Raw genomic sequence first — 24,987 nt, forward strand, 5'->3', positions numbered from 1 at the left:
CGAAAAAGATGCGGGGTATGATGCTCACAGCACCTGGTATTCCCAAGCGGTCTCCCAATCAGGTACTAACCAGGCCGAACCATGCTTGGCTTCCGAGATCGGACGAGATCGGGCCTTTTCAGGGTGGTATGGCCGTGAGCGGTACTGCACTAGCAGATGGACACCCATGAAATGTCGAAAAAGATGCGGGGTATGATGCTCACAGCACCTGGTATTCCCAAGCGGTCTCCCAATCAGGTACTAACCAGGCCGAACAATGCTTGGCTGCCGAGATCGGACGAGATCGGACGAGATCGGGCCTTTTCAGGGTGGTATGGCCGTGAGCGTTACTGCTCTTGCAGATGGACACCCATGAAATGTCGAAAAAGATGCGGGGTAAGATGCTCACAGCACCTGGTATTCCCAAGCGGTCTCCCAATCAGGTACTAAACAGGCCGAACCATGCTTGGCTTCCGAGATCAGACGAGATCGGGCCTTATCAGGGTGGTATGGCCGTGAGCAGTACTGCACTAGCAGATGGACACCCATGAAATGTCGAAAAAGATGCGGGGTATGATGCTCACAGCACCTGGTATTCCCAAGCGGTCTCCCAATCAGGTACTAAACAGGCCGAACCATGCTTGGCTGCCGAGATCGGACGAGATCGGACGAGATCGGGCCTTATCAGGGTGGTATGGCCGTGAGCGGTACTGCACTAGCAGATGGACACCCATGAAATGTCGAAAAAGATGCGGGGTATGATGCTCACAGCACCTGGTATTCCCAAGCGGTCTCCCAATCAGGTACTAAACAGGCCGAACCATGCTTGGCTGCCGAGATCGGACGAGATCGGACGAGATCGGGCCTTATCAGGGTGGTATGGCCGTGAGCGGTACTGCACTAGCAGATGGACACCCATGAAATGTCGAAAAAGATGCGGGGTATGATGCTCACAGCACCTGGTATTCCCAAGCGGTCTCCCAATCAGGTACTAACCAGGCCGAATCATGCTTGGCTGCCGAGATCGGACGAGATCGGACGAGATCGGGCCTTTTCAGGGTGGTATGGCCGTGAGCGTTACTGCTCTTGCAGATGGACACCCATGAAATGTCGAAAAAGATGCAGGGTATGATGCTCACAGCACCTGGTATTCCCAAGCGGTCTCCCAATCAGGTACTAAACAGGCCGAACCATGCTTGGCTTCCGAGATCAGACGAGATCGGGCCTTTTCAGGGTGGTATGGCCGTGAGCGGTACTGCACTAGCAGATGGACACCCATGAAATGTCGAAAAAGATGCGGGGCAAGATGCTCACAGCACCTGGTATTCCCAAGCGGTCTCCCAATCAGGTACTAACCAGGCCGAACCATGCTTGGCTTCCGAGATCGGTTGAGATCGGGCCTTTTCAGGGTGGTATGGCCGTGAGCGGTACTGCTTTTGCAGATGGCCACCCATGAAATGTCGAAAAAGATGCGGGGTATGATGCTCACAGCACCTGGTATTCCCAAGCGGTCTCCCAATCAGGTACTAACCAGGCCGAACAATGCTTGGCTTCCGAGATCGGACGAGATCGGGCCTTTTCAGGGTGGTATGGCCGTGGCCAGTACTGCTTTTGCAGATGGACACTCATGAAATGTCGAAAAAGATGCGGGGTATGATGCTCACAGCACCTGGTATTCCCAAGCGGTCTCCCAATCAGGTACTAACCAGGCCAATCCATGCTTGGCTTCCAAGATCGGGCGAGATCGGGCCTTTTCAGGGTGGTATGGCCGTGAGCGGTACTGCTCTTGCAGATGGACACCCATGAAATGTCGAAAAAGATGCGGGGTATGATGCTCACAGCACCTGGTATTCCCAAGCGGTCTCCTAATCAGGTACTAAACAGGCCGAACCATGCTTTGCTTCCAAGATCGGACGAGATCGGGCCTTTTCAGGGTGGTATGGCCGTAAGCGGTACCGCTCTTGCAGATGGACACCCATGAAATGTCGAAAAAGATGCGGGGTATGATGCTCACAGCACCTGGTATTCCCAAGCGGTCTCCCAATCAGGTACTAAACAGACCGAACCATGCTTGGCTTCCGTGATCGGACGAGATCGGGCCTTTTCAGGGTGGTATGGCCGTGAGCGGTATTGCATTAGCAGATGGACACCCATGAAATGTCGAAAAAGATGCGGGGTATGATGCTCACAGCACCTGGTATTCCCAAGCGGTCTCCCAATCAGGTACTAACCAGGCCGAACCATGCTTGGCTTCCGAGATCGGACGAGATCGGGCTTTTTCAGGGTGGTATGGCCGTGAGCGGTACTGCTCTTGCAGATGGACACCCATGAAATGTCGAAAAAGATGCGGGGTATGATGCTCACAGCACCTGGTATTCCCAAGCGGTCTCCCAATCAGGTACTAAACAGGCCGAACCATGCTTGGCTGCCGAGATCGGACGAGATCGGGCCTTTTCAGGGTGGTATGGCCGTGAGCGGTACTGCACTAGCAGATGGACACCCATGAAATGTCGAAAAAGATGCGGGGCATGATGCTCACAGCACCTGGTATTCCCAAGCGGTCTCCCAACCAGGTACTAACCAGGTCGAACCATGCTTGGCTTCCGAGATCGGACGAGATCGGGCCTTTTCAGGGTGGTATGGCCGTGAGCGGTACTGCTCTTGCAGATGGACACCCATGAAATGTCGAAAAAGATGCGGGGTATGATGCTCACAGCACCTGGAATTCCCAAGCGGTCTCCCAATCAGGTACTAACCAGGCCGAACCATGCTTGGCTGCCGAGATCGGACGAGATCGGGCCTTTTCAGGGTGGTATGGCCGTGAGCGGTCCTGCTTTAGCAGATGGACACCCATGAAATCTCGAAAAAGATGCGGGGTATGATGCTCACAGCACCTGGTATTCCCAAGCGGTCTCCCAATCAGGTACTAAACAGGCCGAACCATGCGTGGCTTCCGAGATCGGACGAGATCGGGCCTTTTCAGGGTGGTATGGCCGTGAGCGGTACTGCTCTTGCAGATGGACACCCATGAAATGTCGAAAAAGATGCTGGGTATGACGCTTACAGCACCTGGTATTCCCAAGCGGTCTCCCAATTAGGTACTAACCAGGCCGAACCATGCTTGGCTTCCGAGATCGGACGAGATCGGGCCTTTTCAGGGTGGTATGGCCGTGAGCGGTACTGCACTAGCAGATGGACACCCATGAAATCTCGAAAAAGATGCGGGGTATGATGCTCACAGCACCTGGTATTCCCAAGCGGTATCCCAATCAGGTACTAAACAGGCCGAACCATGCGTGGCTTCCGAGATCGGACGAGATCGGGCCTTTTCAGGGTGGTATGGCGGTGAGCGGTACTGCTCTTGCAGATGGACACCCATGAAATGTCGAAAAAGATGCTGAGTATGATGCTTACAGCACCTGGTATTCCCAAGCGGTCTCCCAATCAGGTACTAACCAGGCCGAACCATGCTTGGCTTCCGAGATCGGACGAGATCGGGCCCTTTCAGGGTGGTATGGCCGTGAGCGGTACTGCTCTTGCAGATGGACACCCATGAAATGTCGAAAAAGATGCTGGGTATGATGCTCACAGCACCTGGTATTCCCAAGCGGTCTCCCAATCAGGTACTAACCAGGCCGAACAATGCTTGGCTCCCGAGATCGGACGAGATCGGGCCTTTTCAGGGTGGTATGGCCGTGAGCGGTACTGCTCTTGCAGATGGACACCCATGAAATGTCGAAAAAGATGCGGGGTATGATGCTCACAGCACCTGGTATTCCCAAGCGGTCTCCCAATCAGGTACTAACCAGGCCGAACCATGCGTGGCTTCCGAGATCGGACGAGATCGGGCCTTTTCAGGGTGGTATGGCCGTGAGCGGTACTGCTCTTGCAGATGGACACCCATGAAATGTCGAAAAAGATGCTGGGTATGATGCTCACAGCACCTGGTATTCCCAAGCGGTCTCCCAATCAGGTACTTACCAGGCCGAACCATGCTTGGCTCCCGAGATCGGACGAGATCGGGCCTTTTCAGGGTGGTATGGCCGTGAGCGGTACTGCACTAGCAGATGGACACCCATGAAATGTCGAAAAAGATGCGGGGTATGATGCTCACAGCACCTGGTATTCCCAAGCGGCCTCCCAATCAGGTACTAACCAGGCCGAACCATGCTTGGCTTCCGAGACCGGGCGAGATCGGGCTCTTTCAGGGTGGTATGGCCGTGAGCGGTACTGTTCTTGCAGATGGACACCCATGAAATGTCGAAAAAGATGCGGGGTATAATGCTCACAGCACCTGGTATTCCCAAGCGGTCTCCCAATCAGGTACTAAACAGGCCGAACCATGCTTGGCTTCCAAGATCGGACGAGATCGGGCCTTTTCAGGGTGGTATGGCCGTGAGCGGTAATGCTCTCGCAGATGGACACCCATGAAATGTCGAAAAAGATGCGGGGTATGATGCTCACAGCACCTGGTATTCCCAAGCGGTCTCCCAATCAGGTACTAAACAGGCCGAACCATGCTTGGCTTCCGAGATCGGACGAGATCGGGCCTTTTCAGGGTGGTATGGCCGTGAGCGGTACTGCACTAGCAGATGGACACCCATGAAATGTCGAAAAAGATGCGGGGTATGATGCTCACAGCACCTGGTATTCCGAAGCGGTCTCCCAATCAGGTACTAAACAGGCCGAACCATGCTTGGCTGCCGAGATCGGACGAGATCGGGCCTTTTCAGGGTGGTATGGCCGTGAGCGGTACTGCACTAGCAGATGGACACCCATGAAATGTCGAAAAAGATGCGGGGTATGATGCCCACAGCACCTGGTATTCCCAAGCGGTCTCCCAATCAGGTACTAACCAGGCCGAACGATGCTTGGCTCCCGAGATCGGGCGAGATCGGGCCTTTTCAGGGTGGTATGGCTGTGAGCGGTACTGCTCTTGCAGATGGACACCCATGAAATGTCGAAAAAGATGCGGGGTATGATGCTCACAGCACCTGGTATTCCCAAGCGGTCTCCCAATCAGGTACTAACCAGGCCGAACCATGCGTGGCTTCCGAGATCGGACGAGATCGGGCCTTTTCAGGGTGGTATGGCCGTGAGCGGTACTGCTCTTGCAGATGGACACCCATGAAATGTCGAAAAAGATGCTGGGTATGATGCTCACAGCACCTGGTATTCCCAAGCGGTCTCCCAATCAGGTACTAACCAGGCCGAACCATGCTTGGCTCCCAAGATCGGACGAGATCGGGCCTTTTCAGGGTGGTATGGCCGTGAGCGGTACTGCACTAGCAGATGGACACCCATGAAATGTCGAAAAAGATGCGGGGTATGATGCTCACAGCACCTGGTATTCCCAAGCGGCCTCCCAATCAGGTACTAACCAGGCCGAACCATGCTTGGCTTCCGAGACCGGGCGAGATCGGGCTCTTTCAGGGTGGTATGGCCGTGAGCGGTACTGTTCTTGCAGATGGACACCCATGAAATGTCGAAAAAGATGCGGGGTATAATGCTCACAGCACCTGGTATTCCCAAGCGGTCTCCCAATCAGGTACTAAACAGGCCGAACAATGCTTGGCTTCCAAGATCGGACGAGATCGGGCCTTTTCAGGGTGGTATGGCCGTGAGCGGTAATGCTCTTGCAGATGGACACCCATGAAATGTCGAAAAAGATGCGGGGTATGATGCTCACAGCACCTGGTATTCCCAAGCGGTCTCCCAATCAGGTACTAAACAGGCCGAACCATGCTTGGCTTCCGAGATCGGACGAGATCGGGCCTTTTCAGGGTGGTATGGCCGTGAGCGGTACTGCATTAGCAGATGGACACCCATGAAATGTCGAAAAAGATGCGGGGTATGATGCTCACAGCACCTGGTATTCCGAAGCGGTCTCCCAATCAGGTACTAAACAGGCCGAACCATGCTTGGCTGCCGAGATCGGACGAGATCGGGCCTTTTCAGGGTGGTATGGCCGTGAGCGGTACTGCACTAGCAGATGGACACCCATGAAATGTCGAAAAAGATGCGGGGTATGATGCCCACAGCACCTGGTATTCCCAAGCGGTCTCCCAATCAGGTACTAACCAGGCCGAACGATGCTTGGCTTCCAAGATCGGGCGAGATCGGGCCTTTTCAGGGTGGTATGGCTGTGAGCGGTACTGCTCTTGCAGATGGACACCCATGAAATGTCGAAAAAGATGCAGGGTATGATGCTCACAGCACCTGGTATTCCCAAGCGGTCTCCCAATCAGGTACTAACCAGGCCGAACCATGCTTGGCTGCCGAGATCGGACGAGATCGAACGAGATCGGGCCTTTTCAGGGTGGTATGCCCGTGAGCGGTACTGCTCTTGCAGATGGACACCCATGAAATTTTGAAAAAGATGCGGGGTATGATGCTCACAGAACCTGGTATTCCCAAGCGGTCTCCCAATCAGGTACTAACCAGGCCGAACAATGCTTGGCTTCCGAGATCGGACGAGATCAGGTCTTTTCAGGGTGGTATGGCCGTGAGCGGTACTGCTCTTGCAGATGGACACCCATGAAATGTCGAAAAAGATGCGGGGTATGATGCTCACAGCACCTGGTATTCCCAAGCGGTCTCCCAATCAGGTACCAACCAGGCCGAACCATGCTTGGCTTCCGAGATCGGACGAGATCGGGCCTTTTCAGGGTGGTATGGCCGTGAGCGGTACTTCACTAGCAGATGGACACCCATGAAATGTCGAAAAAGATGCGGGGTATGATGCTCACAGCACCTGGTATTCCCAAGCGGTCCCCCAATCAGGTACTAAACAGGCCGAACCATGCTCGGCTTCCGAGATCGGACGAGATCGGGCGAGGTCGGGCCTTTTCAGGGTGGTATGGCCGTGAGCGGTACTGCTCTTGCAGATGGACACCCATGAAATGTCGAAAAAGATGCGGGGTATGATGCTCACAGCACCTGGTATTCCCAAGCGGTCTCCCAACCAGGTACTAACCAGGCCAAACCATGCTTGGCTTCCGAGATCGGACGAGATCGGGCCTTTTCAGGGTGGTATGGCCGTGAGCGGTACTTTACTAGCAGATGGACACCCATGAAATGTCGAAAAAAATGCGGGGCATGGTTCTCACAGCACCTGGTATTCCCAGCACCTGGTATTCCCAAGCGGTCTCCCAATCAGGTACTAACCAGGCCGAATAATGCTTGGCTTCCGAGATCGGACGAGATCGGGCCTTTTCAGGGTGGTATGGCCGTGAGCGGTACTGCTCTTGCAGATGGACACCCATGAAATGTCGAAAAAGAGGCGGGGCAAGATGCTCACAGCACCTGGTATTCACAAGCGGTCTCCCAATCAGGTACTAAACAGGCCGAACCATGCTTGGCTTCCAAGATCGGACGAGATCGGGCCTTTTCAGGGTGGTATGGCCGTGAGCGGTAGTGCATTTGCAGATGGACACCCATGAAATGTTGAAAAAGATGCGGGGCAAGATGCTCACAGAACGTGGTATTCCCAAGCGGTCTCCCAATCAGGTACTAAACAGGCCGAACCATGCTTGGCTTCCGAGATCGGACGAGATCGGGCGAGATCGGGCCTTATCAGGGTGGTATGGCCGTGAGCGGTACTGCTCTTGCAGATGGACACCCATGAAATGTCGAAAAAGATGCGGGGTATGATGCTCACAGCACCTGGTATTCACAAGCGGTCTCCCAATCAGGTAATAACCAGGCCGAACTATGCTTGGCTTCCGAGATCGGACGAGATCGGGCGAGATCGGGCCTTATCAGGGTGGTATGGCCATGAGGGGTACTGCTCTTGCAGATGGACACCCATGAAATGTCGAAAAAGATACGGGGCAAGATGCTCACAGCACCTGGTATTCCCAAGCGGTCTCCCAATCAGGTACTAAACAGGCCGAACCATGCTTGGCTTCCGAGATCGGACGAGATCGGGCGAGATCGGGCCTTATCAGGGTGGTATGGCCGTGAGCGGTACTGCTCTTGCAGATGGACACCCATGAAATGTCGAAAAAGATGCGGGGTATGATGCTCACGGGACCTTGTATTCCCAAGCGGTCTCCCAATCAGGTACTAACCAGGCCGAACCATCCTTGGCTCCCGAGATCGGACGAGATCGGGCCTTTTCAGGGTGGTATGGCCGTGAGCGGTACTGCCCTTGCAGATGGACATCCATGAAATGACGAAAAAGATGCGGGGCAAGATGCTCACAGCACCTGGTATTCCCAAGCGGTCTCCCAATCAGGTACTAAACAGGCCGAACAATGCTTGGCTTCCGAGATCGGACGAGATCGGGCCTTTTCAGGGTGGTATGGCCGTGAGCGGTACTGCTCTTGCAGATGGACACCCATGAAATGTCGAAAAAGATGCGGGGTATGATGCTCACAGCACCTGGTATTCCCAAGCGGTCTCCCAATCAGGTACTAACCAGGTCGAACCATGCTTGGCTGCCGAGATCGGACGAGATCGGACGAGATCGGGCCTTTTCAGGGTGGTATGGCCGTGAGCGTTACTGCTCTTGCAGATGGACACCCATGAAATGTCGAAAAAGATGCGGGGTATGATGCTCACAGCACTTGGTATTCCCAAGCGGTCTCCCAATCAGGTACTAAACAGGCCGAACCATGCTTGGCTTCCGAGATCGGGCGAGATCGGGCCTTTTCAGGGTGGTATGGCCGTGAGCGGTACTGCTCTTGCAGATGGACACCCATGAAATGTCGAAAAAGATGCGGGGTATGATGCTCACAGCACCTGGTATTCCCAAGCGGTCTCCCAATCAGGTACTAACCAGGCCGAACCATGCTTGGCTGCCGAGGTCGGACGAGATCGGGCGAGATCGGGCCTTTTCAGGGTGGTATGGCGGTGAACGGTACTGCTCTTGCAGATGGACACCCATGAAATGTCGAAAAAGATGCGGGGTATGATGCTCACAGCACCTGGTATTCCCAAGCGGTCTCCCAATCAGGTACTAACCAGGCCGAACCATGCTTGGCTGCCGAGGTCGGACGAGATCGGGCGAGATCGGGCCTTATCAGGGTGGTATGGCCGTGAGCGGTACTGCTCTTGCAGATGAACACTGTCAGGTTCATTAATAATTACCTTCGTCCGTAATTATCAATAACTGCAGGAAGACATCTTATTCAATTATTGACATTTAATTAAATAGAAATGGATACAACAGATAAAAGCCTCCGGAGGGGAGCGTTACAGCAAGTGTCACCTTACAACTTCCGAACGTCTCCTCGAATAGACGTTTTCGTCCCATTCTTATGGTCACAAGTTACAGAGTTGTTGATCATTCCATCACGTATGAGTAAAAACAACATCTGGGACTACAATAACAATCAAAGTATTTTACTAATAACAAAAACAGGGACTAGACCTAACAACATGTAGATTAGAGTAATTATACAACCTCCTTGACCTAAGAATCATATAATATAATCATAATCATATAATCGTTACATACAGAAAAACCCGAAGTGTACGGTTACATAACGATAACAATATTCTTGTTATTGTCCGAATAGCCCTGTCCTCGTCACCAAGGGCCCACCAAATCTCAAGGACCCAGATTGGGTGGATTGTTTGTATAACCATCCTGGAACAGGCTGTCCAGGTTAAAGATGACTTGGTGTGACCTCAACACTTTTGAAAAACAGAAAGAGAATGATTTAACAAAGTAATGAATTAATACAGAGAAAAGAAAGAGAATGATTTAATAAAGAAATGAATTAATATAACTATTATAATAGTAAAACAGAACAAACCCAACAGACACCCACGAAATGTCGAAAAAGATGCAGGGTATGATGCTCACAGCACCTGGTATTCCCAAGCGGTCTCCCAATCAGGTACTAACCAGGCCGAACCATGCTTGGCTTCCGAGATCGGACGAGATCGGGCGAGATCGGGCCTTTTCAGGGTGGTATGGCCGTGAACGGTACTGCTCTTGCAGATGGACACCCATGAAATGTCGAAAAAGATGCGGGGTATGATGCTCACAGCACCTGGTATTCCCAAGCGGTCTCCCAATCAGGTACTAACCAGGCCGAACTATGCTTGGCTTCCTAGATCGGACGAGATCGGGCCTTTTCAGGGTGGTATGGCCGTGAGCGGTACTGCTCTTGCAGATGGACACCCATGAAATGTCGAAAAAGATGCGGGGTATGATGCTCACAGCACCTGGTATTCCCAAGCGGTCTCCCAATCAGGTACTAACCAGGCCGAACCATGCTTGGCTTTCGAGATCGGACGAGATCGGGCCTTTTCAGGGTGGTATGGCCGTGAGCGATACTGCTCTTGCAGATGGACACCCATGAAATGTCGAAAAAGATGCGGGGTATGATGCTCACAGCACCTGGTATTCCCAAGCGGTCTCCCAATCAGGTACTAACCAGGCCGAACCATGCTTGGCTTCCGAGATCGGACGAGATCGGGCCTTTTCAGGGTGGTATGGCCGTGAGCGGTACTGTTCTTGCAGATGGACACCCATGAAATGTCGAAAAAGATGCGGGGTATGATGCTCACAGCACCTGGTATTCCCAAGGGGTCTCCCAATCAGGTACTAACCAGGCCGAACCATGCTTGGCTGCCGAGATCGGACGAGATCGGGCGAGATCGGGCCTTATCAGGGTGGTATGGCCGTGAGCGGTACGGCTCTTGCAGATGGACACCCATGAAATGTCGAAAAAGATGCGGGGTCTGATGCTCACAGCACCTGGTATTCCCAAGTGGTCTCCCAATCAGGTACTAAACAGGCCGAACAATGCTTGGCTTCCGAGATCGGACGAGATCGGGCCTTTTCAGGGTGGTATGGCCGTGAGCGGTACTGCTTTTGCAGATGGACACCCATGAAATGTCGAAAAAGATGCGGGGTATGATGCTCACAGCACCTGGTATTCCCAAGCGGTCTCCCAACCAGGTACTAACCAGGCCCAACCATGCTTGGCTTCCAAGATCGGACGAGATCGGGCCTTTTCAGGGTGGTATGGCCGTGAGCGGTACTGAACTAGCAGATGGACACCCATGAAATGTCGAAAAAGATGCGGGGTATGATGCTCACAGCACCTGGTATTCCCAAGCGGTCTCCCAATCAGGTACTAACCAGGCCGAACTATGCTTGGCTTCCGAGATCGGACGAGATCAGGCCTTTTCAGGGTGGTATGGCCGTGAGCGGTACTGCTCTTGCAGATGGACACCCATGAGCTAAAGTATTTATTCGACCTTCTACACCTGCTACCCAAATCAATTGGGATTTGACATTATTCAAAGTCAGTTGGAATATTCAGGTTATAAAAGAGGGGGGAAAAGGCAGGAATATATACAGCTATGTTTTACTTTTGTGCATTTCAGGCCAAATTGGTATTTGTCTTTGAGTCAGCAATAATAACAAAGGAGTAAAGTCAGCTTGATTGCAGTAAGACTTTTTGCACTCTATACACTCAATTTTCACATGTTGTTTTACTTCTGGACGCTGCAAATGGACTGCACATCTGTTGCATCGTGTGTATATATGTGTATTACCGTACTTTGAATTTTGATTTAAACCTTTACAACCCAACTGCCTCAGATCAAGCAATTATAATGTAAAGTAGTAGATGTTTAAAAAAAGCACCAAATGCAAAAAGATAACAAAATAACAATACTAAATAGTCAAATAAGCAACTCCATTATTCTTTTAGAGAAAATATCTCAGCGGGGTCAAGTCATTCAATTCAAATCGACTGGTAATCAGATTCAATTAAAGACTAACCGATTGGGTGCAATGTTGTAGTGGCAGCACAACTAAATGAATTCACTGAATTTAAATGGGATTTATAAGTGTTTTCACATTTTATACTGTAAAACAAAAAATCACATAGGATTTATGGTTAAACACTGGAGCTACAGAATTTTACCAGAAATTACATTCAATTGGTATAGCACTTCAATAACCACCAATTTATTGGATCACTATTGTAGATTTTTCATTTCACTGAAACTAAAATTATATTGCTCCACCACCACATGCACACACCCCTTTTTTACTGTATAACTCTAGCAACCACAAGTATTTTATTTTTATTTTTTTAAGAAGAAAATGACTGACTATTCTTCTGTCTGTTCAGATATCACTACTTTTACATGATAAGAGAAGTAATTTTTAAAGAAGGCTCAGCAAAATACCCAGCATTCAATAGTACTGGCATGCTGGATCTTGCAAACTACACTCCTCAACTGCACGGAAAAAAAATAGAAAAAAACAGTCATACATTGTCTGCAGTACTTTCCACTCATTCGCTTACACTTTGTACTCCATCCTTTCTACACAAAAAGCATCATCCCGCTGTTACAGAGTAAAGAAGGTTGCACAGAGTCCTTTTCTTGCTGTTCTGTCTCTTTAGAACAGAAGGACACTTTGCGCTTCACAGAATGCAAGTCTACAAGTACTGCTGCTTAGATGTGGTTGAATGTTAGGCCCCTAAGAAATACATGTGAAGCAACAGCAATGCTTTACAAGGTGTCTATTGTTTATATAAATAAACATAAAACAGGTTACGAAAACATGCTGTAAAATCCAAATCATATTTTATCATAGTTTCACATGCTTAAACTAATAGTAATTGTTTAGTATAAATGATCGTCATGTGAAAGACATTGTTTAGTATTCTTTCATTCATTCATTCTCTCAACCGCTTATCCTCACAAGGGTCACGGGGGGTGCTAAGGCCTATCCCAGCTATCTACGGGCACCAGGCGGGGGACAAAAGAATGAACATAATTTAAAGTAATTGCTCTACAGTTGTACTGCATACCGGAGGTCATTTAATTCATTCAGATCAAGAACCTCAAATAACATATCGGCTGGTATTGTTGGAGATGGAAATCCAACTCATTTTATCTCTGAGGGCTAGCTGCGAATGCACTTGCATTATGTCAGTAAAATTCTAGAAATCATAGCGAAAGGGTTATTTTTCAAGAACATCTGTTCCCGAAAGACCGACAAATTGTCTTTATTTGATGCTCTTGTCAGGAGTGGTTGGATTGCCTTTCCTGGCATGACGTCACGATAACTATCAGCTGTCACTAATTACGTGATTAGATTATTTTTGGCGTCACTGGACAAGGTCCAAGTGGACATGGGGAAGCTGGAGCACCTCTTTGAGTCCAGGGCCAAAGAGACGCCATGGGCCAAGAAAGCGCCAGAGAGCAAAAAGTCCGAGATCCTGGTTCTGGACTCCAAGCGGAGCACCGCCATCAACATCGGGATGACGGTCCTGCCCGCCGTTCACGTCATCAAGAGCGCCATCCTCAACTTTGACGACTTTGCCATCAACAAGGAGGGTGTGGAGAAGATCCTGAGCATGACGCCCACAGAGGAGGAGAAGCAGAAGATCCGCGAGGCTCGCTCGGCCAATCCCGACGTTCCCCTGGGGACGGCCGAGGAATTCCTCTCGGGCCTGGCTTCCGTCAGCGCCTTGACCCCCCGCCTGCAGCTGTGGTCTTTCAAACTCAACTATGAGGCACTCGAGCAGGAGATCGCCGAGCCCCCGTTTGACCTGAAGTTGGGCATGGAGCAGCTGGCCGGCAACCGGACCTTCAAGAAGATCCTGGCCACGCTGCTGGCCGTGGGGAACTTCCTCAACGGGTGTCCTCCTCACCAGAATCTTCAGGCTCCCTCCATGGTGAATCAATTCCTCTGGGCATAGGCATAAGATAACTTGGGCGCTCTCTGGTGGTTGTACGCACCTGGGCATCATGATGAAACGGTAAAGGCTTCCCAGGGCGACGTGCATAGCAGTGGTGGGGCGTATGAGTACGCTGCGGCTCTAACTCTTCTACCAGCTGTGGCTCATCTCTAGAAATGATGTGCCTGAGAGCCCCGCACCACGGTGTGTCCATTACAAAATTCCTAAACGATTCTGAGGGGTTTCTTATACATTCCAAGCAGTCCGGTGTCTTCGAGGTGGATGGTTTGCGTCGCCGAGTGCGTCGGCGCGAGCGTGGGTGGCGCTCCGCTGGGTCCATAATGGTTGGATCGTGCTGTTACGATTTCGCCGCGTAGTGCGACGCGATCGTAGGGTAAGTTGAACCCAGATGCAGAGTCGCCGAAGTAATTGGAAAGGTGAGGCAGATCTGTAGCTCTTGTTGGTTGATTTAATAAACGGGGTAACATAACTTAAACAACTTGGCTTGACCACTCATTACAAACGAACTGAACATGCGGCGTGGCGTCAATGGAAACAGCAATTACTACGAGGATTAACAGGAAACGAAACCAGAACTTAACCAGTCGATCCAACCGCGTCCACAGAAAATCATAATGCTTAAATACCAAAAATAATCTAATCACGTAATTAGTGACAGCTGATAGTTATCGTGACGTCATGCCAGGAAAGGCAATCCAACCACTCCTGACAGCTCTGAGTGATTTTGGATCCTTTGTTTCTCCCCCAAGTAATGAGGACATGTTCTTTTTAAGATAGCTCTCCATCTAAGTCCTACTATAGGTCCAGTCTTGGTAAAAGGTGCATGATGACAACTGATCTATCTGAAATCCAGAATTTGATCTGGATTTCAGATAGATCACCCATGAAATGTCGAAAAAGATGCGGGGTATGATGCTCACAGCACCTGGTATTCCCAAGCGGTCTCCCAATCAGGTATTAACCAGGCCGCACCATGCTTGGCTTCCGAGATCGAACGAGATCGGGCCTTTTCAGGGTGGTATGGCCGTGAGCGGTACTGCACTAGCAGATGGACACCCATGAAATGTCGAAAAAGATGCGGGGTATGATGCTCACAGCACCTGGTATTCCCAAGCGGTCTCCCAATCAGGTACTAACCAGGCCGAACCATGCTTGGCTTCCGAAATCGGGCGAGGTCGGGCCTTTTCAGGGTGGTATGGCCGTGAGCGGTACTGCTCTTGCAGATGGACACCCATGAAATGTCGAAAAAGATGCGGGGTATGATGCTCACAGCACTTGGTATTCCCAAGCGGTCTCCCAATCAGGTACTAAACGGGCCGAACCATGCTTGGCTGCCGAGACAGGACGAGATCGGGCCTTTTCAGGGTGGTATGGCCGTGAGCGGTACTGCACTAGCAGATGGACACCCATGAAATGTCAAAAAAGATGCGGGGTATAATGCTCACAGCACCTGGTATTCCCAAGCGGTCTCCCAATCAGGTACTAACCAGGCCGAACCATGCTTGGCTTCCGAGATCGGGCGAGATCGGGCCTTTTCGGGGTGGTATGGCCGTGAGCGGTACTGCTCTTGCAGATGGACACCCATGAAATGTCAAAAAAGATGCGGGGTATGATGCTCACAGCACCTGGTATTCCCAAGCGGTCTCCCAATCAGGTACTAACCAGGCCGAACCATGCTTGGCTTCCGAGATCGGACGAGATCGGGCCTTTTCGGGGTGGTATGGCCGTGAGCGGTACTGCACTAGCAGATGGACACTGTCAGGTTCATTAATAATTACCTTCGTCCGTAATTTTCAATAACTGCAGGAAGACATCTTATTCAATTATTGACATTTAATTAAATAGAAATGGATACAACAGATAAAAGCCTCCGGAGGGGAGCGTTACAGCAAGTGTCACCTTACAACTTCCGAACGTCTTCCCGAATAGACGTTTTCGTCCCATTCTTATGGTCACAAGTTACAGAGTTGTTGATCATTCCATCACGTATGAGTAAAAACAACATCTGGGACTACAATAACAATCAAAGTATTTTACTAATAACAAAAACAGGGACTAGACCTAACAACATGTAGATTAGAGTAATTATACAACCTCCTTGACCTAAGAATCATATAATATAATCATAATCATATAATCGTTACATACAGAAAAACCCGAAGTGTACGGTTACATAACGATAACAATATTCTTGTTATTGTCCGAATAGCCCTGTCCTCGTCACCAAGGGCCCACCAAATCTCAAGGACCCAGATTGGGTGGATTGTTTGTATAACCATCTTGGAACAGGCTGTCTAGGTTAAAGATGACTTGGTGTGACCTCAACACTTTTGAAAAACAGAAAGAGAATGATTTAACAAAGTAATGAATTAATACAGAGAAAAGAAAGAGAATGATTTAATAAAGAAATGAATTTAATATAACTATTATAATAGTAAAACAGAACAAACCCAACATTCCCCCGTTTTTATAATATGTATGTTATTAGTCATTTCTTAGTAATCACTAAATGGAAATGTCGGTGACTGCGATTTTATCCGCCTACTCCTTACTCCCATGGCTGGTCTGAAAGAGAAAAAACATAATTATATTCGTCCAATTGGTCCTCGGATTTACCGTACTCCTGGACCTCACTGCTTTCCCCAAACCGTCCCATAAGATACAACTCATGTACTTTAGAATTTGTAGGGGCAATTGCAGTAGTTATAAGTCGGCTTAGCAAGGAGCGCAAACAGGGGATACTACATCACCCACACAATGTTAGGATAGCGGTAATTGTGCCTATAGTAACCACGAAGGATGTAGCCAAATCTTTAGATTTTCCAAAGGTCTTATCCCACCAATCTGACAATGCGGACGTATCTACTCCAGAGTGCTCTTGCATATTGCGGTTCAGTGTTTGCAGGCCAGTAATGGCCCTGGTGAGAGATCCACTGGGTGACGCGTTGTTCGGTATGAAGGTGCAACATTGTTTTCCAAACATTGCACACACGCCCCCTGTTTCAAGGATCATATCCACCGCTATGCGATTCTGGAACGCCATCAGACTGGTAGCTGCCAGTTGTTCCTTCATGGCCACAAATCCCTGTTCAGTATAATTTCCAAGTTTTGAACATTGTAATGTAAGTAATTTATTCTATCCACATTTTTGTTTGGGGTGATTAGAAGGAAGATAGACTCCCAACCTGCTGCGATCTGATTAGCCAGCTTATACTCATCTGGTACGCCCCGGGGGATGCCAATCGCATCAATGTATGTTGGATCTCCTTCCCTCCATGCCTCTCGACGATGTCGGGAGGGTCGACCCTTCACCTCCGAATTATGAGCCGCCAATTGTATCTCCTCCACTGTGGATGGAAAAACAGACACCGGTAAGAGCAGTGAGACCAAAGTACCTAGTCCTGCCGCGTTTCGGCAGGAGTCGTATAATTTATCTACCACCCCGCCACCATAGGCCAGAACGTGGTATCAGGGGTGTAGTTTGTTTTAGAACGCCGGTACACCACGTCTCATTTATCGCCCCCAGCTTCAGACCATGCCCTGTAAGGTTTAAGCAGGTAAAATGATTAAACAGTGGAAAAATTGACTTCCTATTTACCGCGTAACAGGATAAACACTGCTTCAATATTTTTTCTTGCCAAGTAGGACACGTTTTTTCATTTGTAAAAACACTTTTCCCCAAATGAATGGTGATTGAGGGAGTTGTTAGATCCCATCGTATTTTCCCTTGTCTGGTAGTTTATCCTAATCTTTTGTAAGATGGTTTAGTCTCAATTGAAACCATATGGAGACGTCAAACCCAATATAAAAGAGTTCCCTATAGTTTTATGGTATTGCTTGCTGAGCAATAATCTTTTCAATTAATATTGGTGTTTCCCGTATCTTATTAAGTCAGAAAGTTTATCTTACCCGTCCCCTCAATGTTTCAATTGAGACCACCCTTTTACCAAAGTAGCTCCACATAGTGCTTGCCTTCTTTACACTCCATTAACAGCGCCCAATTATCCCCCGTTTGGGAAATCCCTGTTTCAGAAATAAATTTCACAGGTTAATATGTCAGTCCAAGCTTTCCAATCTTGACCAATTTCTGCAACAAGGCTTTTCCCAATCTTCAATTTTTTTGCTGTTAATGTACCACACATATTTCTCACCATAGATTGCCCCTTTGTATGGCAACCGGGACGTCGCCGAGTCCAAATATATATTTTCATTTTGGAAATTTGATTTAGTAGGTAATGTTAATTAAATGTAAATGTGTATGTTTCTCGGTTTACCCTCCCGTAAGAAGGTGTATCCTCAATTGAAACGCCTCCGCCTTTTTCTCCAACTGGAGAAAACAACCCTACTGTGGAAAGGAATAGAATCACAATCATCATTAATCTCATTGCCCCAAAAGCAATAATTGTTTTCAACATGACTTTTTGTCTTTGTTTAGGGAGTTATCCTCTTGAAACGTTTCAATTTAGACAACCTTCTTACTGTGGGAAAGGTGCATCCGTGTCCCCTTTCAGTAACAAGGACCCTCCCACTTTGCGTTGCTCCGATGTTTCTTCTTTTATGCTGCTTATCAGCATCCAGTCTTCAAGAATCACCGTCGCTTCGTCCGTTTCCTGTTGACAAGCAAAATCTCCCTCTGATAGTCTAAATTTGGTGTGTGCGTTTTTTTTTTTTTTCTGATAGATTCGCCTCATCATCCAATTGTCATTGTGTAGTGAATAATAACAATTTGTAAGGTCTACCAAACAGGACTTCATATAAGGTCCGCCAATTGTGGATGGTAGACAACTATTATATTAACAAAATGGGAGCCATTATCACTATAAATAGTTTCTGGAATTCCATATCGTGGAATGATATCCATATGATCTAATAAAAATAAAATAAAATCTATATGTATTTTTTGAAATGGATATGTGGGTATGCATATAGATTTAAACCCTAAGCCTTGTAGTGCCGTTGTAGCAAGGCCACCTCCCCCTTGTCGAGACATAGGTCTTCCCTTGACTCAAGCCCAAATTATTTTCTTTATTGATCTTTTATTGATAGATTATGTCTCGGTGGTCTGCCAATCAAAAAACACAAAAAGACAAACTATCATTCACGCTCACACTCATAAAAAGAAGAATTTAGTGTGTTCAACCAGTCTAGCATCCATAATTTCATTTTGTGGGAGTAAACTGGAGTACCCGGAGAAAATCCACAAATTCTCGAGGACGCCATGAATACCCCACATTCCGGAAAGTCTGGATCCACCCCGCATTCATTAGTAGATCCTTTAATATACACACCCCCACTCTAGCATTTTAACCGTTTGTAAAAAAATTACCTTCAAGTTTCACACAAAGTTATATCCTTTTAAATGCTATCAATTTAGCTGTTTGTTCCCCGAATTGAGGTGGCAATAGTTTCACATCTAAGGTTTTTATTTTCACAGCCGCCATGACCTAATGGCCCCCTATCATGTTTTTGGAAAATCCCAATTCCCTTTAATAGCATGCCAATCACCTTTTAATGCGGCCATCTAATTTTGTTTCCACTTTTATTTTTTTTTTTCCCCCAGGTGATAAAATAATCTCCCCCATTTGTAAAACAAATTCATCCACGCCTATTTTATACAACATGACGCCTATGGCCTTTATTACGTCGCCTTGACTCCAAATTCTATGAACCAAGATAACACGCCGAATTTGTAAGCGAATTTCCCCCATCCCATTTTGTTCATAGACAACCCATCTACCTAAAGCGTCACTTGTTTCAAAACATGAAAGGCCCCACTAGAATTCGTGCATCCAGCGCCAAATAGAGCCTATTTACACATTTGTCTCAAACTTGTTTTAGATATGGGGTCCCCAATTTCCCAAAATTTCCCAGAATTAATGTACTACCACATCCTGTCAAAAACCCAAAACGACTAACATAACCTGTTTCTAAGCCAGATTCTGGAATTTGGAGAATTTCTCCTTTCCCTCCCTTATCTAAGCTTGTTATTGTCACTCGTTATCACTGTAACATTCAGGCGTATTAACCCCATCGTTGCTAAAGTTCTCACCAATTTGCATGCCCTTAATGCCGTAAAAGCAACGTTATTTGGTTGTATCAATTGACCAATGCTTATCCAATCGGTAATATCCTTAAAGTCATCAATATGACCTGTGACAAAGCATATTTCCTCCTGCCAGGACAACAGACAATGTTCTTTCAAGTGCACTTTGAAAAACATTCCATGTTACTCCATTCTTAGGGAAAATATGCTCATCCTAAACCAATTATTTTATTTACAATTCACCTAATTATTTGGATGAATGCCATGAATTTTATCATGCCACTATTGCATTGTAAATTTCCCATCTGATGTCGTTAATCAGCCAAATAATTCAATACCTACTATACTTTGTAAATCACCTCATATGATGTTTACTTAAGACAAGAGTCATTTCCCATAGCCTGTTACCAAAACAAAAATCTACAACAATTAAATGAGAGAAATCAACCTTTTGTTAGACAATTCCTAATTACAAACTTTAATGTTTTAAAAACCTTATCGTCACCAATATACCATAATATTGTAAATTTTGTCATCCTGGCCTTTTTTTCTTTTAAACAGCCAACCTCCTGGATTAAAGTATTTTGAATAATCAAAAAATTCTGAAATAGTATTAATATTATTTTATCCTCCAAAAGCTAGTTTCCTTTAACTAAGAGCCCTTTGAAATCCACAATTGCTCAAAAATGACTATTTTGGTCTATTTCCCAAATCCAAAGCTTTTTACCAAATCAACCTTTTACTGAACAGATTTTTTCTATCCTCTTAATACATTTCATTTTAAAACCCAAAATATCAATGCGAAAGCATTCGCATAACCTTGCATTTCTTGCAGCCCATGTATTGTTCTTATTCTGAAAAGTCCAAACAGAAAACGCAATTAGCCGTTAACTATGACCTCCACTCTTGCTGCGAAAACAGCATTGTTATCTTATGTTTACAAACCAGCTTTTTCCCTGTGCCCAAATACAACGCTTTTTAGAGAAGACAACCATTAAAACGTCAAATTAACCCCTCTTCCGATATTCAACTACATCACAATATTTTTCCAAGACCCCATATATCCAGAATATGTATGCTGCAAGCACAACAATATGGCAAAAACCCATTTTCTGCCCTCAAGTTTGCTTCAGCACCCCCAAGGCCAATTATTATTATTATAATGTCTTCACGGAAGGGATCACAAAATTTTAGTCGTTTACACGGTCCGAACGCTCCCGAAAGCCCAACACAGTTAAATCGTCTGCCCCGCGGCCCACATGTTTCACTCCCATCTAATCAGCAGCCGCTGCACCAGAAACGCTTCCCCCGCAGTCGACACATTTTTTGGCAAGTCTAGAGCATAATAAAAACACAGGTGACATTCCCTGCTAAAATTTAAATGATCATTTTGTATATATTCTTTTGTCTTTTTAAACACCATCTTCCCGTTAGCGGACGGGATCAAAAACCAAGCTGCAATAAGCCATCACATTGCTGTAAATTGACAGTACATATAGGTTATATTAACAAAGCACCACCAGCACTTGGAAATAACCATTCTAATTGTTGTTATACAAGCCCAAGCATCACAAAAAAACCCAATTTATTGTAATCACAAAACGTCATACCCGGATTAACCAAATCAAATACCAGTGTCCCCATTAATTTTCTAGCTCCCTTTATTTTTGTTAAACTTCCTCCGCGCCCGTCACCTATCTCGGTAAATATTTTCCCCGTCAGCCGAGGAGGCCCCGCTATTTTTTCCTTACCAAACAGTACTTTCCCGCCGCCACGGTCTTAAATATATCCCCGTTATCCGAGGGAGCCCCCACTATTTTCCCAAAATAGTATTTTTTAACTTCTCCCCGGCCTTATTTCGCCATTAGTGTCTGTGGAACAAGCTGTTACACTTTTATCCACTCACATATTATTTATATATGTATATTACCTCCATTAGTGTCTGTGGAACAAGCTGTTACACTTTTATCCACTCGCATATTATTTATATATGTATATTACCTCTATGCATTAGTGCATATATTATCCTGCATTTTATGCATTTTAAGCTGGCCAGCAAACCCATATTTATTTATCCATAAATATAGCTGTGTAATATTTTTAAAGCGCTTTGTCTTTCCAATTTTTTCCAATCCTTACAAGTTAGACGTATTTTTTGGATCGTCATCCAAACCCGCCTTACAACACGTGTTTCCCATATTTTACTTTTATTTTTTTTTTTGTAGTGAGTTCGTGTGCCTCACACAGTTAACTCTATTATTTATTATTATTATTAATATTATTATTATCTATTCGACTGTATCGACTGTATCTCCTAGGCCTTTCCTAATTTTACTGCAGAAACCACACAAACACCATACAACGTATATTCGTGCCTACCCTTTAGACACAGGACACTCCCCGGCCCCAATATTGTACCTCTAGTACAATATATTCGTGCCTACCCCTGAGACACAGGACACTTTCCAGCAAAGTGCCCCACCGTACCTGCCATTGACTAGTATAAACACAGGGTTTTATCGCCGTCACCCAGGACGCGAAACCAGCCCAACAATGGACCTCACATACAATGTCCCTTTAACGCATTTGGAAACACCTTCACAACATGCAGACATTAATGTGGACTTACCCGAGATCCATCAGATGTCTCCCTCCAGCAGGAAAAGTCTTCAACCGCCGAGAATCCAGGCGCCCCCGTCGAAAACTCCGGCCCACCAAGGGTTTTGAAGACGCCGTGCGCACGGTCACTTACCAGATGTCGAACAGCAGTGCCTGGGTTCTCGCTCCGGTATATTGACCTCCATGGCTCAGAAGGACCAAAATGTCAGGTTCATTAATAATTACCTTCGTCCGTAATTATCAATAACTGCAGGAAGACATCTTATTCAATTATTGACATTTAATTAAATAGAAATGGATACAACAGATAAAAAGCCTCCGGAGGGGAGCATTACAGCAAGCGTCACCTTACGACTTCCGAACGTCTCCTCGAATAGACGTTTTCGTCCCATTCTTATGGTCACAAGTTACAGAGTTGTTGATCATTCCATCACGTATGAGTAAAAACAACATCTGGGACTACAATAACAATCAAAGTATTTTACTAATAACAAAAACAGGGACTAGACCTAACAACATGTAGATTAGAGTAATTATACAACCTCCTTGACCTAAGAATCATATAATATAATCATAATCATATAATCGTTACATACAGAAAAACCCGAAGTGTACGGTTTCATAACGATAACAATATTCTTGTTATTGTCCGAATAGCCCTGTCCTCGTCACCAAGGGCCCACCAAATCTCAAGGACCCAGATTGGGTGGATTGTTTGTATAACCATCTTGGAACAGGCTGTCTAGGTTAAAGATGACTTGGTGTGACCTCAACACTTTTGAAAAACAGAAAGAGAATGATTTAACAAAGTAATGAATTAATACAGAGAAAAGAAAGAGAATGATTTAATAAAGAAATGAATTTAATATAACTATTATAATAGTAAAACAGAACAAACCCAACACCATGAAATGTCGAAAAAGATGCGGGGTATGATGCTCACAGCACCTGGTATTCCCAAGCGGTCTCCCAATCAGGTACTAAACAGGCCGAACCATGCTTGGCTTCCGAGATCGGACGAGATCGGGCCTTTTCAGGGTGGTATGGCCGTGAGCAGTACTGTCCTTGCAGATGGACACCCATGAAATGTCGAAAAAGATGCGGGGCAAGATGCTCACAGCACCTGGTATTCCCAAGCGGTCTCCCAATCAGGTACTAAACAGGCCGAACGATGCTTGGCTTCCGAGATCGGACGAGATCGGGCCTTTTCAGGGTGGTATGGCCGTGAGCGGTACTGCTCTTGCAGATGGACACCCATGAAATGTCGAAAAAGATGCGGGTTATGATGCTCACAGCACCTGGTATTCCCAAGCGGTCTCCCAATCAGGTACTAACCAGGCCGAACTATGCTTGGCTGCCGAGATCGGATGAGATCGGGCCTTTTCAGGGTGGTATGGCCATGAGCGGTACTGCTCTTGCAGATGGACACCCATGAAATGTCGAAAAAGATGCGGGGTATGATGCTCACAGCACCTGGTATTCCCAAGCGCTCTCCCAATCAGGTACTAACCAGGCCGAAACATGCTTGGCTTCTGAGATCGGGCGAGATCGGGCCTTTTCAGGGTGGTATGGCTGTGAGCGGTACTGCACTAGCAGATGGACACCCATGAAATGTCGAAAAAGATGCGGGGTATGATGCTCACAGCACCTGGTATTCCCAAGCGGTCTCCCAATCAGGTACTAAACAGGCCGAACCATGCTTGGCTTCCTAGATCGGACGAGATCGGACGAGATCGGGCCTTTTCAGGGTGGTATGGCCGTGAGCGGTACTGCACTAGCAGATGGACACCCATGAAATGTCGAAAAAGATGCGGGGTATGATGCTCACAGCACCTGGTATTCCCAAGCGGTCGCCCAATCAGGTACTAACCAGGCCGAACCATGCTTGGCTCCCGAGATCGGACGAGATCAGGCCTTTTCAGGGTGGTATGGCCGTGAGCGGTACTGCACTAGCAGATGGACACCCATGAAATGTCGAAAAAGATGCGGGGTATGATGCTCACAGCACCTGGTATTCCAAAGCGGTCTCCCAATCAGGTACCAAACAGGCCGAACCATGCTTGGCTGCCGAGTTCGGACGAGATCGGGCCTTTTCAGGGTGGTATGGCCATGAGCGGTACTGCACTAGCAGATGGACACCCATGAAATGTCGAAAAAGATGCGGGGTATGATGCTCACAGCACCTGGTATTCCGAAGCGGTCTCCCAATCAGGTACTAAACAGGCCGAACCATGCTTGGCTGCCGAGATCGGACGAGATCGGGCCTTTTCAGGGTGGTATGGCCATGAGCGGTACTGCACTAGCAGATGGACACCCATGAAATGTCGAAAAAGATGCGGGGTATGATGCTCACATTACCTGGTATTCCCAAGCGGTCTCACAACCAGGTACTAACCAGGCCGACACATGCTGGGCTGCCGAGATCGGACGAGATCGGGCCTTTTCAGGGTGGTATGGCCGTGAGCGGTACTGCTCTTGCGGATGGACACCCATGAAATGTCGAAAAAGATGCGGGGTATGATGCTCACAGCACCTGGTATTCCCAAGCGGTCTCCCAATCAGGTACTAACCAGGCCAAACCATGCTTGGCTTCCGGGATCAAAAGAGATCGGGCCTTTTCAGGGTGGTATGGCCGTGAGCAGTACTGCTCTTGCAGATGGA

The 24,987-nt window shown here is 47.4% G+C and overlaps 2 non-coding genes and 70 pseudogenes across 2 annotated transcripts; all 72 read right to left on the reverse strand.

Moving 5' to 3' along the window:
• Window positions 1-21: 21 nt before the first annotated feature.
• Window positions 22-140, reverse strand: LOC144190482 (5S ribosomal RNA; annotated as a pseudogene).
• Window positions 141-196: 56 nt separating this feature from the next.
• On the reverse strand, window positions 197-325 carry LOC144185512 (5S ribosomal RNA; annotated as a pseudogene).
• A 56-nt stretch (window positions 326-381) lies between these two features.
• On the reverse strand, window positions 382-500 carry LOC144189169 (5S ribosomal RNA; annotated as a pseudogene).
• Window positions 501-556: 56 nt separating this feature from the next.
• Window positions 557-685, reverse strand: LOC144185202 (5S ribosomal RNA; annotated as a pseudogene).
• A 56-nt stretch (window positions 686-741) lies between these two features.
• LOC144185203 (5S ribosomal RNA) lies at window positions 742-870 on the reverse strand (annotated as a pseudogene).
• A 56-nt stretch (window positions 871-926) lies between these two features.
• LOC144185438 (5S ribosomal RNA) lies at window positions 927-1,055 on the reverse strand (annotated as a pseudogene).
• A 56-nt stretch (window positions 1,056-1,111) lies between these two features.
• On the reverse strand, window positions 1,112-1,230 carry LOC144188135 (5S ribosomal RNA; annotated as a pseudogene).
• A 56-nt stretch (window positions 1,231-1,286) lies between these two features.
• On the reverse strand, window positions 1,287-1,405 carry LOC144187753 (5S ribosomal RNA; annotated as a pseudogene).
• A 56-nt stretch (window positions 1,406-1,461) lies between these two features.
• LOC144183193 (5S ribosomal RNA) lies at window positions 1,462-1,580 on the reverse strand (annotated as a pseudogene).
• A 56-nt stretch (window positions 1,581-1,636) lies between these two features.
• On the reverse strand, window positions 1,637-1,755 carry LOC144191361 (5S ribosomal RNA; annotated as a pseudogene).
• Window positions 1,756-1,811: 56 nt separating this feature from the next.
• LOC144183132 (5S ribosomal RNA) lies at window positions 1,812-1,930 on the reverse strand (annotated as a pseudogene).
• Window positions 1,931-1,986: 56 nt separating this feature from the next.
• Window positions 1,987-2,105, reverse strand: LOC144183214 (5S ribosomal RNA; annotated as a pseudogene).
• A 56-nt stretch (window positions 2,106-2,161) lies between these two features.
• On the reverse strand, window positions 2,162-2,280 carry LOC144188217 (5S ribosomal RNA; annotated as a pseudogene).
• A 56-nt stretch (window positions 2,281-2,336) lies between these two features.
• Window positions 2,337-2,455, reverse strand: LOC144188787 (5S ribosomal RNA; annotated as a pseudogene).
• Window positions 2,456-2,511: 56 nt separating this feature from the next.
• LOC144182109 (5S ribosomal RNA) lies at window positions 2,512-2,630 on the reverse strand (annotated as a pseudogene).
• Window positions 2,631-2,686: 56 nt separating this feature from the next.
• LOC144187335 (5S ribosomal RNA) lies at window positions 2,687-2,805 on the reverse strand (annotated as a pseudogene).
• A 56-nt stretch (window positions 2,806-2,861) lies between these two features.
• On the reverse strand, window positions 2,862-2,980 carry LOC144191056 (5S ribosomal RNA; annotated as a pseudogene).
• A 56-nt stretch (window positions 2,981-3,036) lies between these two features.
• On the reverse strand, window positions 3,037-3,155 carry LOC144189406 (5S ribosomal RNA; annotated as a pseudogene).
• A 56-nt stretch (window positions 3,156-3,211) lies between these two features.
• On the reverse strand, window positions 3,212-3,330 carry LOC144185088 (5S ribosomal RNA; annotated as a pseudogene).
• Window positions 3,331-3,386: 56 nt separating this feature from the next.
• Window positions 3,387-3,505, reverse strand: LOC144187441 (5S ribosomal RNA; annotated as a pseudogene).
• Window positions 3,506-3,561: 56 nt separating this feature from the next.
• LOC144190739 (5S ribosomal RNA) lies at window positions 3,562-3,680 on the reverse strand (annotated as a pseudogene).
• Window positions 3,681-3,736: 56 nt separating this feature from the next.
• LOC144189479 (5S ribosomal RNA) lies at window positions 3,737-3,855 on the reverse strand (annotated as a pseudogene).
• A 56-nt stretch (window positions 3,856-3,911) lies between these two features.
• Window positions 3,912-4,030, reverse strand: LOC144189025 (5S ribosomal RNA; annotated as a pseudogene).
• Window positions 4,031-4,086: 56 nt separating this feature from the next.
• Window positions 4,087-4,205, reverse strand: LOC144190977 (5S ribosomal RNA; annotated as a pseudogene).
• A 56-nt stretch (window positions 4,206-4,261) lies between these two features.
• Window positions 4,262-4,380, reverse strand: LOC144189959 (5S ribosomal RNA; annotated as a pseudogene).
• Window positions 4,381-4,436: 56 nt separating this feature from the next.
• Window positions 4,437-4,555, reverse strand: LOC144187596 (5S ribosomal RNA; annotated as a pseudogene).
• Window positions 4,556-4,611: 56 nt separating this feature from the next.
• Window positions 4,612-4,730, reverse strand: LOC144190868 (5S ribosomal RNA; annotated as a pseudogene).
• A 56-nt stretch (window positions 4,731-4,786) lies between these two features.
• LOC144184494 (5S ribosomal RNA) lies at window positions 4,787-4,905 on the reverse strand (annotated as a pseudogene).
• A 56-nt stretch (window positions 4,906-4,961) lies between these two features.
• On the reverse strand, window positions 4,962-5,080 carry LOC144189481 (5S ribosomal RNA; annotated as a pseudogene).
• A 56-nt stretch (window positions 5,081-5,136) lies between these two features.
• On the reverse strand, window positions 5,137-5,255 carry LOC144190147 (5S ribosomal RNA; annotated as a pseudogene).
• A 56-nt stretch (window positions 5,256-5,311) lies between these two features.
• Window positions 5,312-5,430, reverse strand: LOC144190978 (5S ribosomal RNA; annotated as a pseudogene).
• A 56-nt stretch (window positions 5,431-5,486) lies between these two features.
• On the reverse strand, window positions 5,487-5,605 carry LOC144182322 (5S ribosomal RNA; annotated as a pseudogene).
• A 56-nt stretch (window positions 5,606-5,661) lies between these two features.
• Window positions 5,662-5,780, reverse strand: LOC144187597 (5S ribosomal RNA; annotated as a pseudogene).
• Window positions 5,781-5,836: 56 nt separating this feature from the next.
• Window positions 5,837-5,955, reverse strand: LOC144190869 (5S ribosomal RNA; annotated as a pseudogene).
• Window positions 5,956-6,011: 56 nt separating this feature from the next.
• On the reverse strand, window positions 6,012-6,130 carry LOC144184772 (5S ribosomal RNA; annotated as a pseudogene).
• A 56-nt stretch (window positions 6,131-6,186) lies between these two features.
• Window positions 6,187-6,315, reverse strand: LOC144185831 (5S ribosomal RNA; annotated as a pseudogene).
• Window positions 6,316-6,371: 56 nt separating this feature from the next.
• On the reverse strand, window positions 6,372-6,490 carry LOC144182201 (5S ribosomal RNA; annotated as a pseudogene).
• Window positions 6,491-6,546: 56 nt separating this feature from the next.
• LOC144187940 (5S ribosomal RNA) lies at window positions 6,547-6,665 on the reverse strand (annotated as a pseudogene).
• A 56-nt stretch (window positions 6,666-6,721) lies between these two features.
• Window positions 6,722-6,850, reverse strand: LOC144185646 (5S ribosomal RNA; annotated as a pseudogene).
• Window positions 6,851-6,906: 56 nt separating this feature from the next.
• Window positions 6,907-7,025, reverse strand: LOC144187548 (5S ribosomal RNA). Its single transcript, XR_013324873.1, has one exon. It is a non-coding gene; the product is annotated as a 5S ribosomal RNA (ribosomal RNA).
• A 72-nt stretch (window positions 7,026-7,097) lies between these two features.
• On the reverse strand, window positions 7,098-7,216 carry LOC144186696 (5S ribosomal RNA; annotated as a pseudogene).
• A 56-nt stretch (window positions 7,217-7,272) lies between these two features.
• On the reverse strand, window positions 7,273-7,391 carry LOC144181786 (5S ribosomal RNA; annotated as a pseudogene).
• A 56-nt stretch (window positions 7,392-7,447) lies between these two features.
• Window positions 7,448-7,576, reverse strand: LOC144187251 (5S ribosomal RNA; annotated as a pseudogene).
• Window positions 7,577-7,817: 241 nt separating this feature from the next.
• LOC144183264 (5S ribosomal RNA) lies at window positions 7,818-7,946 on the reverse strand (annotated as a pseudogene).
• Window positions 7,947-8,002: 56 nt separating this feature from the next.
• On the reverse strand, window positions 8,003-8,121 carry LOC144186619 (5S ribosomal RNA; annotated as a pseudogene).
• A 56-nt stretch (window positions 8,122-8,177) lies between these two features.
• Window positions 8,178-8,296, reverse strand: LOC144190464 (5S ribosomal RNA; annotated as a pseudogene).
• A 56-nt stretch (window positions 8,297-8,352) lies between these two features.
• On the reverse strand, window positions 8,353-8,481 carry LOC144184455 (5S ribosomal RNA; annotated as a pseudogene).
• A 56-nt stretch (window positions 8,482-8,537) lies between these two features.
• On the reverse strand, window positions 8,538-8,656 carry LOC144182711 (5S ribosomal RNA; annotated as a pseudogene).
• A 56-nt stretch (window positions 8,657-8,712) lies between these two features.
• LOC144186331 (5S ribosomal RNA) lies at window positions 8,713-8,841 on the reverse strand (annotated as a pseudogene).
• A 56-nt stretch (window positions 8,842-8,897) lies between these two features.
• LOC144183618 (5S ribosomal RNA) lies at window positions 8,898-9,026 on the reverse strand (annotated as a pseudogene).
• Window positions 9,027-9,786: 760 nt separating this feature from the next.
• Window positions 9,787-9,915, reverse strand: LOC144181799 (5S ribosomal RNA; annotated as a pseudogene).
• A 56-nt stretch (window positions 9,916-9,971) lies between these two features.
• Window positions 9,972-10,090, reverse strand: LOC144182330 (5S ribosomal RNA; annotated as a pseudogene).
• A 56-nt stretch (window positions 10,091-10,146) lies between these two features.
• LOC144188069 (5S ribosomal RNA) lies at window positions 10,147-10,265 on the reverse strand (annotated as a pseudogene).
• Window positions 10,266-10,321: 56 nt separating this feature from the next.
• Window positions 10,322-10,440, reverse strand: LOC144190493 (5S ribosomal RNA; annotated as a pseudogene).
• A 56-nt stretch (window positions 10,441-10,496) lies between these two features.
• Window positions 10,497-10,625, reverse strand: LOC144182715 (5S ribosomal RNA; annotated as a pseudogene).
• Window positions 10,626-10,681: 56 nt separating this feature from the next.
• Window positions 10,682-10,800, reverse strand: LOC144190253 (5S ribosomal RNA; annotated as a pseudogene).
• Window positions 10,801-10,856: 56 nt separating this feature from the next.
• Window positions 10,857-10,975, reverse strand: LOC144191318 (5S ribosomal RNA). Its single transcript, XR_013325004.1, has one exon. It is a non-coding gene; the product is annotated as a 5S ribosomal RNA (ribosomal RNA).
• A 56-nt stretch (window positions 10,976-11,031) lies between these two features.
• LOC144190232 (5S ribosomal RNA) lies at window positions 11,032-11,150 on the reverse strand (annotated as a pseudogene).
• Window positions 11,151-14,577: 3,427 nt separating this feature from the next.
• LOC144190532 (5S ribosomal RNA) lies at window positions 14,578-14,696 on the reverse strand (annotated as a pseudogene).
• A 56-nt stretch (window positions 14,697-14,752) lies between these two features.
• LOC144183096 (5S ribosomal RNA) lies at window positions 14,753-14,871 on the reverse strand (annotated as a pseudogene).
• Window positions 14,872-14,927: 56 nt separating this feature from the next.
• Window positions 14,928-15,046, reverse strand: LOC144186792 (5S ribosomal RNA; annotated as a pseudogene).
• Window positions 15,047-15,102: 56 nt separating this feature from the next.
• Window positions 15,103-15,221, reverse strand: LOC144190679 (5S ribosomal RNA; annotated as a pseudogene).
• A 56-nt stretch (window positions 15,222-15,277) lies between these two features.
• LOC144188196 (5S ribosomal RNA) lies at window positions 15,278-15,396 on the reverse strand (annotated as a pseudogene).
• A 7,866-nt stretch (window positions 15,397-23,262) lies between these two features.
• Window positions 23,263-23,381, reverse strand: LOC144187598 (5S ribosomal RNA; annotated as a pseudogene).
• A 56-nt stretch (window positions 23,382-23,437) lies between these two features.
• LOC144190701 (5S ribosomal RNA) lies at window positions 23,438-23,556 on the reverse strand (annotated as a pseudogene).
• A 56-nt stretch (window positions 23,557-23,612) lies between these two features.
• On the reverse strand, window positions 23,613-23,731 carry LOC144189909 (5S ribosomal RNA; annotated as a pseudogene).
• Window positions 23,732-23,787: 56 nt separating this feature from the next.
• Window positions 23,788-23,906, reverse strand: LOC144186858 (5S ribosomal RNA; annotated as a pseudogene).
• A 56-nt stretch (window positions 23,907-23,962) lies between these two features.
• On the reverse strand, window positions 23,963-24,091 carry LOC144186602 (5S ribosomal RNA; annotated as a pseudogene).
• Window positions 24,092-24,147: 56 nt separating this feature from the next.
• Window positions 24,148-24,266, reverse strand: LOC144189985 (5S ribosomal RNA; annotated as a pseudogene).
• A 56-nt stretch (window positions 24,267-24,322) lies between these two features.
• Window positions 24,323-24,441, reverse strand: LOC144182359 (5S ribosomal RNA; annotated as a pseudogene).
• A 56-nt stretch (window positions 24,442-24,497) lies between these two features.
• LOC144191824 (5S ribosomal RNA) lies at window positions 24,498-24,616 on the reverse strand (annotated as a pseudogene).
• A 231-nt stretch (window positions 24,617-24,847) lies between these two features.
• LOC144191128 (5S ribosomal RNA) lies at window positions 24,848-24,966 on the reverse strand (annotated as a pseudogene).
• Window positions 24,967-24,987: the final 21 nt, after the last annotated feature.

This window comes from Stigmatopora nigra, unplaced genomic scaffold, assembly GCF_051989575.1.
Source record: "Stigmatopora nigra isolate UIUO_SnigA unplaced genomic scaffold, RoL_Snig_1.1 HiC_scaffold_24, whole genome shotgun sequence".
NCBI classification, from domain to species: Eukaryota; Metazoa; Chordata; class Actinopteri; order Syngnathiformes; family Syngnathidae; genus Stigmatopora; species Stigmatopora nigra.